This window comes from Manis pentadactyla, chromosome 8, assembly GCF_030020395.1.
Source record: "Manis pentadactyla isolate mManPen7 chromosome 8, mManPen7.hap1, whole genome shotgun sequence".
Lineage (NCBI taxonomy): Eukaryota > Metazoa > Chordata > Mammalia > Pholidota > Manidae > Manis > Manis pentadactyla.
Window position 1 is genome coordinate 123,312,182 of NC_080026.1, and position 14,454 is coordinate 123,326,635.

Below are 14,454 nucleotides of genomic sequence, written 5' to 3' on the forward strand. Positions count from 1 at the left end.
CCTGATTTATTAGACCACTTGCTGCTCAGGACCCAAACAGATGGAGCATCTTAGGTTATACCCCTGCCCACCTTAGCATTTAAGCAGTGGGGCTGGTGTGGGAGAAAATAACATTATCCTCGTCCTCTAAGTATATCTGCACCTCTAGTCAGTCCCCCCACCCCCAATCTTATAACCAGACCTCAGGGTTTGGCCTAGATCCATGACATCTCTGTGCACCCCAATCCCTCCAACACTACGTCTCCATCTGCCTTCCTTGAAGAGCTTTTAACATCTATAAGAAGGTGGAGGGGAGCATGCCCAGATCCTGAGATGTGACGCCTGAGGCTCACCTCCCTCCTGTGATGGGGCTAGGGCGAGGTAGCCCCTTTGAATCTCAGCTTTCACGGTGGCTCCCCTGAGCAAGCACCTGAGCACCCAGGTGGGCTGGCACTGCCCTCCGCACACACTGGTTACCTTCACATACTTCTGTTTGGGCCTCTGATAAGCACCTTATTCAGAACAGGGGAGAAACAGATTTTCTAACATTTGCTTTCTGAATTCTAGGCCCTGTCTGGCTGATCTTGTGCAGGGCATGCAAATTCGAAGGAGCAGAACTACTGTGCAAAAGTAAATGCTGAGAGCTGGGGGTGGGAAAGAGGTGAGGGGGGAGGGAAACAGAAGGCTCCGAGGCTGGGAAGGGCCAAAGGCGACATGCCCCTTGGGATTGGGCTCAGTAGGCAGACAGAATATGATGAGCTGAGCAATATAGTGTCTCCCTATCTCTCACATCTTCATTCATTCATTCATTCCTTCAACAAATACAAAACACCTTCTAAAGCGTTCTGAGTGCTGGGATTACAATAGCCAACTCAAGGGATCAGAATCTGTACTCATGCAGCTGGTACTGTGGTGGGAGACAGACAGTAAAGAAGGACATCAAATATTAGGTGATGGTATGTGCCAAGGAGAAAACCTAAGTCAGGGAGGGAGACATGGAGTGGGCAGTATGGGAGAGCGGGATAGGAAGCGTGTTGGGGGAGGACAGGGAGGGCTTTCAGGAGGAGGAGAGTTTCCATCAAAACCTAAGGGAAATGAGTTAGTCCTGCAAGATACCTGGGAGAAGATCATACCAGGCATGAGAAATAGAAAATGCAAAGATTCTGGAATGGGGCATGCTCAGAGCATTAGAGGAAGCTCAAATTAGCTGTGAGGCTAGAGGAGGGAATTGGGGTTGAGAGCAGGAGGAGGAGCAGAGTGGTGAGTGCCCAAATTACACAACTGCTTAGTTCTTCATGTTGATGTTGAGACAGGCTCAGCCCATAGGGACACGAGGGCCTGTGGACTTTTAGGAGGCATGTGCTTGTATCTGTTCCTCCCCAAACCACTACAGATAAGGCAAGTGAGGCCCAGGAGAGGAAAGGAATTGTCCAAGATCACACAGTTGGTAGGACTTGACTTTGATCCTCTGACTGCTGGGTCAAGCATTGCTCCTCCCACCACAGTTAGCTAAAAAGTCAGCATTTGGGGCGATGACAGAGTCCACAGAATTGTGAACAGTCCTATTGTCCTGGGTAAGTTTGCAACACTGGGAAGTTTGCAAGATTTATGGCCTCCAGAACTAGAAGATGATAAATTTATGTTGTTTTAGACCATAAGCCGGTAATATTTTGTATGGCAGCAACAGGTAATTAGTATATCTTTGCACATATGTGAAAGTTTGATCTGGTTTTTATACTCCGCAGGTGTGTATTTCTAGGGGAGGGGAAAACACTTCAAAATATTAAGAGCAGTGATTGCTGGGTGTGGGGCTGTTGGTGGTTGTATTTGTAACTTCCTGTATTGACAGCACTTCTATAATGAACATATTATTTTTATTCTCAGAATAATAAAAAGACTTCAGGACTCTTATCCATTCCTGAAAACCCATCTCAAAGGCCACATCAGCAACATCATCCACTATCCCTGACCCAGAGCAACACTGCTTTTCTCTAGTGATTGGCTCCTGTCCGGTGTCTATCTTTCCCTGCCTTATACTGTGGTTATTTCTTTACTTGTCTTACTTATCGCTTCATCTTCATGCTGAGTGTTTCAGCATGTGCTGTGTTTACCTTGACTGTAGAAAGCTAACATCACCCGTTTGTTAAATAAAATTGCATTGGCTGATGTGTTGTGCTAATACTTTCAAAATATGCCCAGGATGAGGCCACCTCTCCTACCTCAGCTGCCAGTGCTCCGGCCCAAGCCTAAGCCTCAGCCACATTTTGGCCCCTGGGATCCCTCTGACCACACGTCCCACGACTTCTCCCTAACTCGCCAGTCCAGCCACACAGGCATCCTCGCTACTTCTCTCCCTCCCCAGGCAGCCTCCTGCCTCTAGAACTTTGTGCTTCTTGTTCCCTCTGCCTGAAACAGCTCCCCACCAACCACTGGTCATGGGTGGTGATGGGTGGGAGTCACTTTGTCACTTCCTGCAAGTCTTTATTCAAATTTCCCCTTCTCAGTGAGACCTACTCTGCCCCCACCCCCCACCCCTGGAACTTCCTATCACTGCTGTGTTTTTCTCCATAGTCCTTATCTTCACCATATATTGTATTGATTTATTTCTGTCCATCTCCTTCCATTAGGAAGTTCTACAGCAGCGCCCAGCAAGAACAACTTTAGGTGCTCAATAAATATGTCCTGAATGAATAACTGGCGTGTCTTCCTCCTGAGCAGACTGTGTCTCTCCCTCATCTTACTCCTCTGACCTAGTAAGCATGGCTCCAGGGCCAAGTGTAACTTGGCCTCTAGGACAGGCAGCATATTTCAAAATGAATCATGTTCGAGCAGCAAAGTTTAGTTGTAGCAAAGCCTTCTTTGTTCGTGGGGACACCAAGTTTCCCAAAGCCTGCCTGACCCTGCTCACCTGGAAGATAAGTCCTGGATGAAAAAGCAATTCACAACCCATTCCTGGCTATTGTGACAGCAATGCTGGCAAGCCTAGTACATGTTCACACAGAGAAGTGTGGAATAATCGGGCAACGGAGCAAGGCTGGACTCAAGGCTCAGAGAGCTCAGTCTAGTCTACCTGCCTCCACTTTAGATGTGGAGGAGTTTGGGTGAGTCCCCTACTTTCTCTAAACTGCAATTTTCTGAAGAGAATATAATCCAGGTGATCTCCATATGCTCCTTTGTAATTCTGAATTATGCCTGTCCTATGAAACATTGTCTACAAAGAGGCTGCTTGAACGACCCAGGATTGCATTTTCTCTCCTCCTCCACTTGACCCGTCTTCTGTCTCCACTTCTTCCCCTTGTATAAAACCACTCAAGGGCAATGCTGATTATGAGGTTCTTGAGAGGGTTTCCTGAGTTTAGTCTGACCCTCTCTGAAGTGGACTAAGCACTGAGACTTCATGGGGCTGTGTGCGTGTGAAAGCAGCTGCCTCAGAGCACCCGCCTCAGTGCCTAGCACTTGGCAGACATTCATTTCCTCACTTTCATGTTGCCTTCAAAGTTCCATCAGAATGAGCCCAGGGGGAAGAGCAAATACCTGAAATCCTCGGCCCTGGCCTCCATCTGATCTCACCTGCCATCTGCACCTGCAGAGATGACAGGCCAGGCCACCATGCCTTGGTCCCTAAGCTTCCTCCTGGGCTCGGTGAGATCATCATGGAGTCAGGAGACATTTTGTGGATGACTCACAATGGCTTTATTTTTTTCAACATGTATCCTCTCACTTAATCTTCATGACTGCTCTGTGAGGTGGATCTCTTATACCCATTTTACAGATGAGGAAACTGAGAAACAGGGTGTTCAGTCACTGCTCACAGCTGGCAGGTGAAGGGGCTGGGACTGAACTTCCAGCTTTCTGGTGCACTGCTCTCTCCTCCTTCCCAAAGCTGTCTGGTGAAATGGGTTTGAAGGATTGAGTCACTGCCTGGAAATGCTGGGCAGACGTGGGCCAGTTGGAGACGTTAACATTGCCCTGATCCCCCTGCCCCCCAGTTATTAAGGGGAGAAAACTAGCAAACCTTAACTTGTTAAGCACCCACATGTATAATGTATTACATCTAATTTCTAATTTTTCCAACAATTCTCGGAGGAAACTGGGGCTCCGAGAAATTAGGAACTGACCTAAGGACACCCAGACAGTGACTGGAGCCAGGGTTTCCCCCAGGTCCCTTGCCTCTCTGTCCCCCCCCCCCCATTCTGCAATTATTTCCAGTAATATTGGAAGTTGGGCCCTAGAGGTGAGATTTAACAGCGGCATGAGTTCCTTACCTTCATAGAACCCTGCTCTGAGCCTCTGACACAGGAAGCACCAGGAGGACTTTGGTCTCAGCAGCCTCTCCTCTTATCTGAGCCCCACCTGAGCCCACCATGTGCCCTCCCTGCTCCAAACTCCCATGATCCTCATCAGCTGTGCCACTCACAGCCCTTGAAATTGCTGTATTTTGGTTTTGCTGTCCACACTTCCTCGTGGACAAAGGACGTATGGAGGGCAGAGCCTGTGTGGGGCACACCTTTGTGTCCCCAGTGGCACCTGGAACAAAACCTTTCTCATAAAAGCTTGAGTATAAGTGAATTTCAATGTCATGGGAATTGTAATGAGAAGCACATTTTACTTCATTTCCAGAACATGCTTGTTGATCCTTAAAGAAAAAAATGGGCTGTGGAATTCAAGGTTAAGCTGTAAGAAATAAGGTTATAAGTAACTTGAGAACAGAAACTGATTCAAGATTGAACACTTAGATGAAATGCTCTTCATTTGGGACCGAGACCCCAAAGGACAGACTTCAGCAGGTTCAATAACCCCCTAAAAATGTTTGTAAATATTTTTGAGGATGTTCCTTTGTCTGTGTCTTGCCAGTGGGTTTCAGCCCCAGGCAAGTTCACTATGGATTCAGGGAGACCGAGGAATGACAATGGAACGTTCTTGGGGTGAAAGGGTTTATTACCCAGCTTGTTCTCCTGGCAATAGGTCGAGCACTAGAATTATGTCTGCGTTCAACAGTCTGCAGGTCTGTATCCTCCTTCATCTCTGCCTCTGCCCAGAGCACTGGGCAGAGCTCTATATATAGTGACTCAGTCAATAATAGTTTATTGCCTACAGGTGTGGAAGCAATAGCCTAACAGCAGGCCAGTTACATCATCAAGTATTGAGGTCCAGGTGAGGATCCTGGCCATAGGAACCTTCACTTTATCCACAGTCTGCTGCAAGGACCCACAGCTTTCATCACATTCCCAAATGAGCTAAGACCCACTCCCTAAGGACACAGTAGATTCATTCACACATTGAACAAGTTATTGAGGACTTCCTCATAACCAGTCACTATTTGGATTAATGAATGAAGGATAAAAAGTATGCAAGGTGCAGACTTCTAAGGTTGGGTCTATTTATTTCACTTAGTTAATAAATTAGTGAAAGCCACTGGGCGTCTTCTGGTGGTTGGGGAGAAAGTAAAGCCTTCTACAGCCAGAATTCTCACCTGGCCCTGGTCGGCTTGCTCAATACACACTTGTGGGCAATATGTTGTTACTGACTTTATATAAAGAGCTCTGCCCAGTGCTCTGGGCTGCTGCAGGGCTGCAGGGCTGCGAGGCTGCAGAAGAGCAGAGTGATGGCAGCGCTGAGGACAGAGACTGAGATGGCTGCAGAGAGACCCAGAGGCAGAGACTGGCTTGCTGCATGCAGACTCGCTCTGAGTGGACGGGATTCTAGTGACTGACCTGCCTCTGTGGGAATAAAGTTAGGTATAACCCTTTTACCCCAAGAATGTTTCATTGTCATTCCTCAGTCTCACTGAATCCATAGTGAACTTGTCTGGGGCTAAAACCCATTGGCAGGACAGTGGTCAGGTTCTTCTTCTCAATTAGATTATCACTTAAGCCAACACTCAGACCAAATCTTAAAATGAGCGATGTCACACAAGTTTAAGTCTGGAATATGAGAGACCTGAATTCTGATTCCAGTTGTTACTAAATAAAGTGGCCTTGGGCAAGTCCTGAAAGCAAAGTGGTCTGTGGCAGTTTTTAACCTGTATCTGCCACAAAACAAAATAAGAGATGACTTTCCCGTAGGAAAACAGGTGTTTAAAAAAAATGTATGGGAAAGTAAAATAGAGCATGTTCCAGAACATTCTTTGTAAAACCACACACCCCATCCCTCCATGCCCCTATACTCCCTGAGCAGGCAAGCAAAGAAATTCCACCTAATTTAAGTTAAAATTGTTTTCAGACATAAGCACTTTGGTGAATGGATGTTACAAACTCCTATAACATACTTCCAGGCAAATCATGAACATACTGAGCTCAAGAACTATATATGTGGGTAGAGGGATCTCTGACTTTTCAGTCAAGTTAATTAGAGAGCAAAGAGCTCTGCTTATCGGGTATGTGACTTTGGGAAGTTAAATGGATTCTCTGAGCTGCTGTTTCTTCAACTGAAAGATGGAGATGATATCCCTTAATCACAGGGCCGTGAGGATTAAGGGCTATGTGGTATTTTGCTTGGCATGGTAATGAATTTTAATGTCTGTCTTTTAATTCCCCTTTCTGGACCTCAGGTTTGTGGTCACCAGGATGAGAAGGTCAGATTAGATCTCGGTGGAAGACTTATGTTGGCCTCTCTCACCTCCTGCCTCTGGCACAGATTCCAGCTACCTTGGGAAGGAGTCTTTATTAAGGAGAAAAGCGACAGAAATCCTGTTAGCAAAAAAATGTATCACAGATTTGCTACCTAAGAATTGGCCAATGTTATGAAGGGAAACCTCTTTGTAGATGCTTCTCTCTGAATAACAGGAAAGGTCTGCCTTCATCCCTCTACCAGCCACAACCAGAAAACTGAAGGGGGGGAGCCTGTCCAAGCCTTCCACTGCCCACAGTTAGAGTTAGGGATTTACAGACCCTGGCTTCTCAAATTGAGGGACTGGAGTCCTTGCAGGAATGCAGCAGAATCTGGGGACACCCAACGACACAGGCAAGCCAGCTCATCTTCCTGAGATAGCAGTTTTATTCCAATTTATTTTTTCAATTTAATTTTTATTTTTTAGGCTAAGTTTTTTAACACAACATTATTTTTGCATTTATTAAAACAAACAGAATTATTACAGCATCACAAAGTGTTTAAGGATTTTTTTTAATGGGAAAGGGGGCATAACCCATTCACATAAATCTACTATAAGAGAAAAAGACCAAGAAACCCAGGACAGGGTGATCTCCCTAAAATCTCATATGGCTATCTATGTATGTGGGTCAGCTCTGGGCCTGCCTCAGACTGTCAGAGTTTTCTAAAAGCAAATATATAAATTACAATATAAACCTGGGGAAAGAAATCTTGAGTTCCCCTTGAAAAGAATTAGCTCCAAAATCATGCAAGTCAGGAATAGCCAGCTAAGGGCTCCCTGGTGCCTGGCTGCAGGGCTGCATGATCCTCGGGGAACGTTTCCATTTTGCGCCCAGGGTGAAGGACTTTGATGGACAGCTCAAGGGCTGAGGCAAAAGCCCTTAGGATGTTGAAGGCAGATAGAGAAAGGACAGCTATTCTTACAATCTAGAAAGGAAATGCTATAAATGCTCCCTTAGGAAGAAAGCTCACAAATCAAATCAGCATCAAGGATGACAAAATTCGTATCATTTCTGGGCACTGCTTACATTTTGAAAGAAATTCATTTTGTTGTATAAAATTAAAGAAGTGCAAGAAAGTACACACTAGAAGTAAATCACCCATAACCCCTCTCTTGGTCGGTTTGGGCCACTCTAATGGAACACCAGAGACTGGGTGGGTTATAAACAAGAAATTTATTTCTAACAGTTCTGGAAGCTGGGAAGTTCAAGATCCAGGCACCAGCTGATCTGATGTCAGGCAACGGGTGATGGGCCATCTCCTAGTTCACAGATGGCCGGCTGCTCGCTGTGTCCTCATGTGGTGGAAGGGAGAGAGCTTTCTGGGCCCTAATCCCATTCATGAGTGCTGAACCCTCATGACCTAAGAACCTCCTAATACCATCACACTGGGCATTAGCATTTCAATATATAAACTGGGGAAGAGGGATACAAACAACCATAAAAATCTCTTCTCCCAGCAGAGGTAATTGAATAACTGTTGGCATTTTTGCTAGCTTTTCCTATATATATATATATATATATATATATACACACACACACACACACACACACACACACACACACACACACAGGCACATACATATATATGTAATTTAAATTTGGGATCATACTATACATATTTTGAAACCTGCTTTTTCACTAAACATTGAATTGTAATTATTCAATGACATGTAATTATTCAGCAAAATTATGGTTTCTAGTATGCTCACTGCATTAATTGCATTGTATTTTATATATATACAGTACATTTTCAGATCTTCCTCAACTTAAAATGGGATTACATCCCAATAAACCCCTTGTAATTTGAAAAATATCACAAATTGAAAACGCATTTAATACACCTGAACTACCAAACACTGTAATTAGCCTAGCCTACCTTGAACATGCTTAGAACACATACATGAGCCTGCAGTGAGCGACATCTAACCCAAAGCCTATTTTAGGACTAAGTGTTGAGTATCTTCTGTAATTATTGAATACCCTACTGAAAGTGAAAAACAGTGCCTCAGGATGGTGTCATCCACAAGAAATGAGAAGGTGTTACTCTCAACAGCAAATGGAGATTTCTCAGAGAACAACACACCTATTGCTGAGCCAACTCAGTAACTCCTGCTTCTTTAACGTCTGGGTAAACCCCAGCTGCCTGCCTGTCTGGGTTAAGCTGGAGCCCTCACTGATGGTAAATTCCAGGGGTTAGAAAACATCCAAAGCTAAGAGTCTCTTTCTTTCTCTTACTAGTTAGAAATAAACTAAAGAGAAATTTTTTTGTTTCTTCTGAAAACAGACAGTAGCTGGATATTTCTGGAGACCTTTGAGAAGGCATAGCTCATGACTGGTGCCTGCTTTACCCTAGCCGCAGACCTCAGCTCAGGGCTCCTTCACCCTCTGAGACCCTCTGCAAAGATCGTTTTCTGGATCTTGGCTGGAGGGGCCAGGCGACCCCATGAATCTGTGACTGGCCAGCCTGGGCTCAGGGAGGGCAGAGAACTCACTCCCATCAGTACCTAATCTTTAGTTGGGGCCTGATTGGCAAATCTGGCCTGAAGCTTCCAGTGAAATCCTATCATTTATCAACCAGTAAATGACAGAACTCAGGGGAGGCTCCTGGTGTGACTTAAATGTAAGTCCATTTGCAGTAAGTTCCTTGGAATTCATTTCTCCTTCTAAAATAATCGAAGTTCTTATCCTTTGTCAAGGGCCTCAGTGATTGCAATTGTATTACCAGGGGAAGCTCAGGGTTAAATTGGCAATGATGCTTCCCCAGAAATCACTGCTAAGTGTTACTAGTCATGGAACATTGTTTGAGGCGCTTAGCAGGCATCATCTTATTAATATTTCAAAGCAATTCCATCATTCCTCAGATGAGGACACCAGGAGTTCAGGTTGGCAAGTAGTAGAGCTTGGACTCTGGGCTCAGACTAGTCTGTTCTTTAAATCACTCCAACTACCTGAAAATGTAGAAGCAGCCAGTATACAGAAGGTTCTCAAGCCAAGAGGAAATGCTCACTCCCTTCCGTTACCCCTATTTCTCCACCACCCCCACCTTCCTACTGCTTATACAAATCTGATAAAATTCCATTTGCCCTCCTTCCAGTTTCTCATGTTTTCTTCTAACACAGGAGGCTGTTTCAGAAGCTGGAACATGGCCACTTTACCCATGAACCTCCCCTGCCCTCCCATCCATCCCTGAAAAGAGCTTTTCTGTTTGAAGCCAATGCGGACCTTTCTCTATTTTAGCCTTGAGAAAGAGGGGAGAGGGATTGGCCGCAGGGAAACAAGGGAACGAGTCAAACCTGTCAACGGCTCCCTCGGGACCCTTCCTCTCTACCCCCACCTTTGGAGATTAAAAGGGGGCTTTCTGAAAGGCAGAAGAAAGTGACAAAAGCCCCATGGAACAGTGCTTCAACTGTTACAAGATCGCTCTGATAATACTGGGACAGGAGCCAGATGATACTAGAATGGAATGTTCCATATGTTCTCACACATTTTTCCCCCGAAAGTGTATCCATTTGCAGGAAAAAAAGAAAAACACCCAAGAGTATTATTGTTCACCACACTTCCTGGTCCGCAGTCCACCAAACCTGAACAGATGAGATAGGCTTGCCGAGAACTTGATTGTTTCTCATGCAAAACACTACAGGTCTGCTAAGCCTTTGTTATAAGGCAGACTCCAGATGGATAGACTTTTAAAAAAACAAACGGATGCACCCACTGTATTTGGAAAATAATAAAATGTTGACTTCATGGCGTTTACTTACAGAGCCTTTATTCTAAACTCCTTGCTTTGCAAATGAGACATTTGAAACTTGGAGGGATGGTTGCGGGAACCGAGAAAGGGAGGTGGCTCGTCCCCACTTCTAAGGAGGCCAAGGCCGGAATAAGGACCTCAGCAAAACCCAAACCTCCCCTCCCACGCCCACCCCGACCGAGAGTATTTAAAGAATTTGTTTAATGTGCTTCCAAAAGAGCTTTAAAAATTCAGAACTACGTTAGATTCTTGACATCTGCTTTGCTGCTCAGTATTTATATTTTGAATTATAAACAGCATATGGGGAGACATGAGCTTTTCAGGGCTTAGGGCCTCGGGGGTGCCTCATGCAGCTCTGCCCTCCAGCGTGGCCCCAGGCCCCCAAGTCCTGCCTCAATCATCTGCCTCCTGCCCCCAAATACTCATTCATTCATAGTCACAGACCACTTGGTTGGACTTTCTGTGGTTTCACTTTCTCTTTCAAGAGTGATAACGCCCGTTGATCTTCAGCTGTGGAAAGTACTGGGAGGTGGAGGGCAGTAGGCAACAGGGAGGTACGTGGGGATTCCCCCTGGTCCCCCTGAGTGGGAGGGTTTCAGAGTTAATTTCACAAAGAAAGACATGAAGGTGGGGTCAGGATCTCTGGATTCTATTCTCCCATTGCACAGATAAAGGAACTCAAACCCAAGGGAAGGGCTCAGACTACCCAGGGGCAAACTCGGTGTGGGACTCGCTAGTCCTGGGTCAGTGCCAGTCCACCTCAGACCCTGACTCCTGGGCATCTGAATACCTGCCTCATGGACCCTAACATCTTGTAAAGGGTAATTGCTGGAGTTATTGCTAAGCAATGGCTCTGGGGTAGAAATTTTAGACTCCAACAGAGAAACAGAGAGGAAAATTAAGAGGCAAGGCTAGCGGAACCCCTCCAATAACACTGTTGGGCAAAGGCCAGAGGGTGCCCACCAGAATTACCTAGTGGTTCTAGCAAAGTAAGCATGCTTTCCCAGTTCCCCCATTCCATCCCTTCTGAACCTCCCCAGGCTGGGAAAGAAAGTTCCCCAACGTGCTTTTGGTACATAAAATCCCCGTTTTCCAGCAGAGCTGGAAGGGACCAAGCCCTACCCGTCAGTCCCTTCCTCCTTCCCCTCTGTGCCCCTGATGCTCTCTGAAGGTTTCTTGTCAACAAACCACCAGAAAAGGTCACCCAGGAGAATGATGGAAAAGATGTGTCCTGAGGCCTCTTGAAGGTTTTCACACCCATTAGTTGGTTGCATTCTGCCAAGTCACAGTCAAATATACCTCCAGCCCATGTGTAAGGCCCACTGCTCAGGCCTCCCAGCCACAGCTGTCGCTGAGACATCAATGCTTGGGGCTTTGGAATTTGGACTTTCATGAAGTTGGGATGGGGGAGGAAGCAAAAGGAAGTGAAGGCATGAGATCCCCAAAATGGGGACAAGCTATCCCCCGATACTGGTTGGAGAAGTGTAAGAAGAAAATGACGTCCCTTGAATGAAAACCAGAAAACTCCTGGCTTGACCAGGAATGAGGAAGGAGGGCCTCACAACACAAGCAACCTTCATTTTATAGCCCTGGGTTCCCAATTCCTGTGTCAGCCCTGCCCCCAGCTCCCCTTTGAGCCTGGGAGTGGTCAAAAAAGGGTTCTCTTTAGTTCCTTTCGGTACAGCTAAAAATAAGTGCCATTTTCAATTAAAAAGAAAACAAAAACCTTTGGACTACAGAGGAAAAAACAAAAGAGAACGAATTACAGAAAATGCAGAGTAACTGTCATCACATTCTACAGCAAAATGTTATGGTCTTCACAAAGACATGAAATGCTTTGCTGACAGTCAAATACATTCACCTAAGGATACAAATGTGTGTCATGCATTTTGCTACTTGCAATTCAGTGCTCACAGCAGACATCACTAATCAATCACAGCCTTTTATCCAGATGCTTATACTATTGATCTGAGAATCCTTCTCATCACAGTTGACTGGACAGCCATTACCAATCAGTCAGAGTTGTTACTAGATAGAGATGAAACCTATCTGCCACCTCTTCTCTTGCCAAGAGGGCTGGAAAAACAAGGGAACACCTTTCCTGGTTTCTTCTCTTTTAATTCCATTTGTCTTTGGACCAGGAGGCCTCCAATTGTCATCTTTATTTCTTTTCCTTAGGATATGGTATAACAGCCACTTTCAGCTATCAATACCTCCCTCATTGAAGTACAACCTTTTCCCATGTTACAACAGACATGGAACCTAGGACTCTCCATTAATGCTCTTTCAAGGCTGCATAAATCTTGTCTACCATGATTGGCTTAACTGTGGTGATAGTCCCACTGAGTGAGTCCCCTTCCCACTCAGGCTATCACATACGTCAATTTTATTGTTACATATGTTTTCAGATGGACTCACACAAACATTGCCCTCCTCTCCTGATTTATCTTATGTCTGATTTCCATAGTTATAAAGGAATTATTTGTGTCCCAGAGACCTGTGAGCCATTAGGGGAAGTCTCATCACACAGTGGTTGCATCCAGTCTTGGGAGCCACTTAGGCTGACTCTTCAGCCATGTGACATTGGGAAAATTATTTTACCTCCTTTGAGGTCACTTTCTATGTGTGTTAAATGGATGAGAGGGAAATCTTCTGTTTGTCCTCTCAATCTCATTTCCACCCTGTTTGCTGTCCCAGGTGTGTGACCTCTGTGAACCATCTAAATGAGCTCTTTTGTCCTCTGGCTTCCCATTGGGTTAATCAATGGAAAGACAAGCAGGAGACTGGATAGGGAAGAATAAGGTTGAGGTATTTAATCCTCTCTGCTGTCTGACCCTTCATCCCACCCCAGTGTCACTTTTGTCAGGTTAACCTACCCTCACAAACCTGTTCATTACCAGGTTCCCTTACCTGCCCTTTCTCTTACCTCTTCAGCCCCCACATTTACTAATCAGGGTCTTGCCCTACATCCTACACACACCTGGGGAAATAATTCCTTTATTAACCCCTCTCTAAATAATTTGGAATGTACCATCATATTCTTTCAGGGCTCCTGGCTAACACAATTGGGTATAAAAGACTCAGGGCTACCATAAAGATTAAAATTATATAACTAAGCCCCAGATTTGCTCCTACTGTGTGTGCTCCAGGTTTGTAATCGAGTGGCATATTCGTTTCCTAAGACTACTGTTGCAAAGTATTGCAAACTGGGTGGCTTAAAACAACAGATATTCTTTTCTCAGTTCTAAAATCTAGAAGGCCAAAATCAAAAGGGTTGGCAATGCCATGCTCTTTCTGAAACCTGCAGGGAAGAATCTTTCCTTGGCCCTTTGAGCTTCTGGTGGTTTCTGGCAATCTTTAGAGTTCTTTGGCTTATAGACACATCACTCCAATCTCTGCCTCTGTCATCACAAGGCCATATCCTCCCTATGTGTCTCTGTCTCCTCTTCTTAGATAAGGATTTCAGTGATACTGGGATTAAAGGTCCACACTGCTCCAGTAACACCTCATCTTAACTAACTATATCTTCAAGGACCCTGTTTCCAAATGAGGTCACTTCTGAAGCACATTCTGAGGTCACATTTTAGCACACCAACAAGTCTTTTGGGGGGGACACAATTTAACTTATAAAAGATGTCTAATAGATATATCGAATCAAACAGGCACAAAACCAAGCTCTGGATTTTTCCTCCCAGTCTATTTTTCTCTACATCCCTACATAAACAAGTTGTAATTCCACTCTCCTAATTTCAGAATGAAGACCTGGGCACCACCCTGAGTTCTCTCTGTCTTCCACATTCCCCGTCTCATCCCTCACCATTTGCCTGCATGAGTGCTGGTGGAACCCAGCCAGGGTGGGGAGATTTAGGCTTTCTTCAGAAGATCTCAACCCAGACATGCCCTCACACTCTGCAATGCCATGTTCTAGGCAATGCTTCAATTTGTTTTAATAGTGCTTTAGATGACTTTGTGTGTGTGTTTTAATTACTTCTCATTTTAAAAGTATTAATGTTTTATTTAAAGCAAAAGTTGCAGACACAAACCCCTACCGAGTCCAGCCAGGGAATATGAATGTGAGAAGCAGAAGCAGGTGGAAGCACGTACACAGACTCTCAG

General features: G+C 45.2%; 1 protein-coding gene across 1 annotated transcript in view; it reads right to left on the reverse strand.

The window, feature by feature from the left end:
- Positions 1-6,179: 6,179 nt before the first annotated feature.
- Positions 6,180-14,454, reverse strand: part of LOC118919077 (guanylate cyclase 2G-like) — an 83,706-nt gene continuing 75,431 nt past the window's right edge. The window contains exon 22 of the mRNA XM_036898620.2: positions 6,180-6,639. The gene's annotated coding sequence lies outside the window, so the exon portion shown is untranslated. The remainder of the gene's footprint in view (positions 6,640-14,454) is intronic.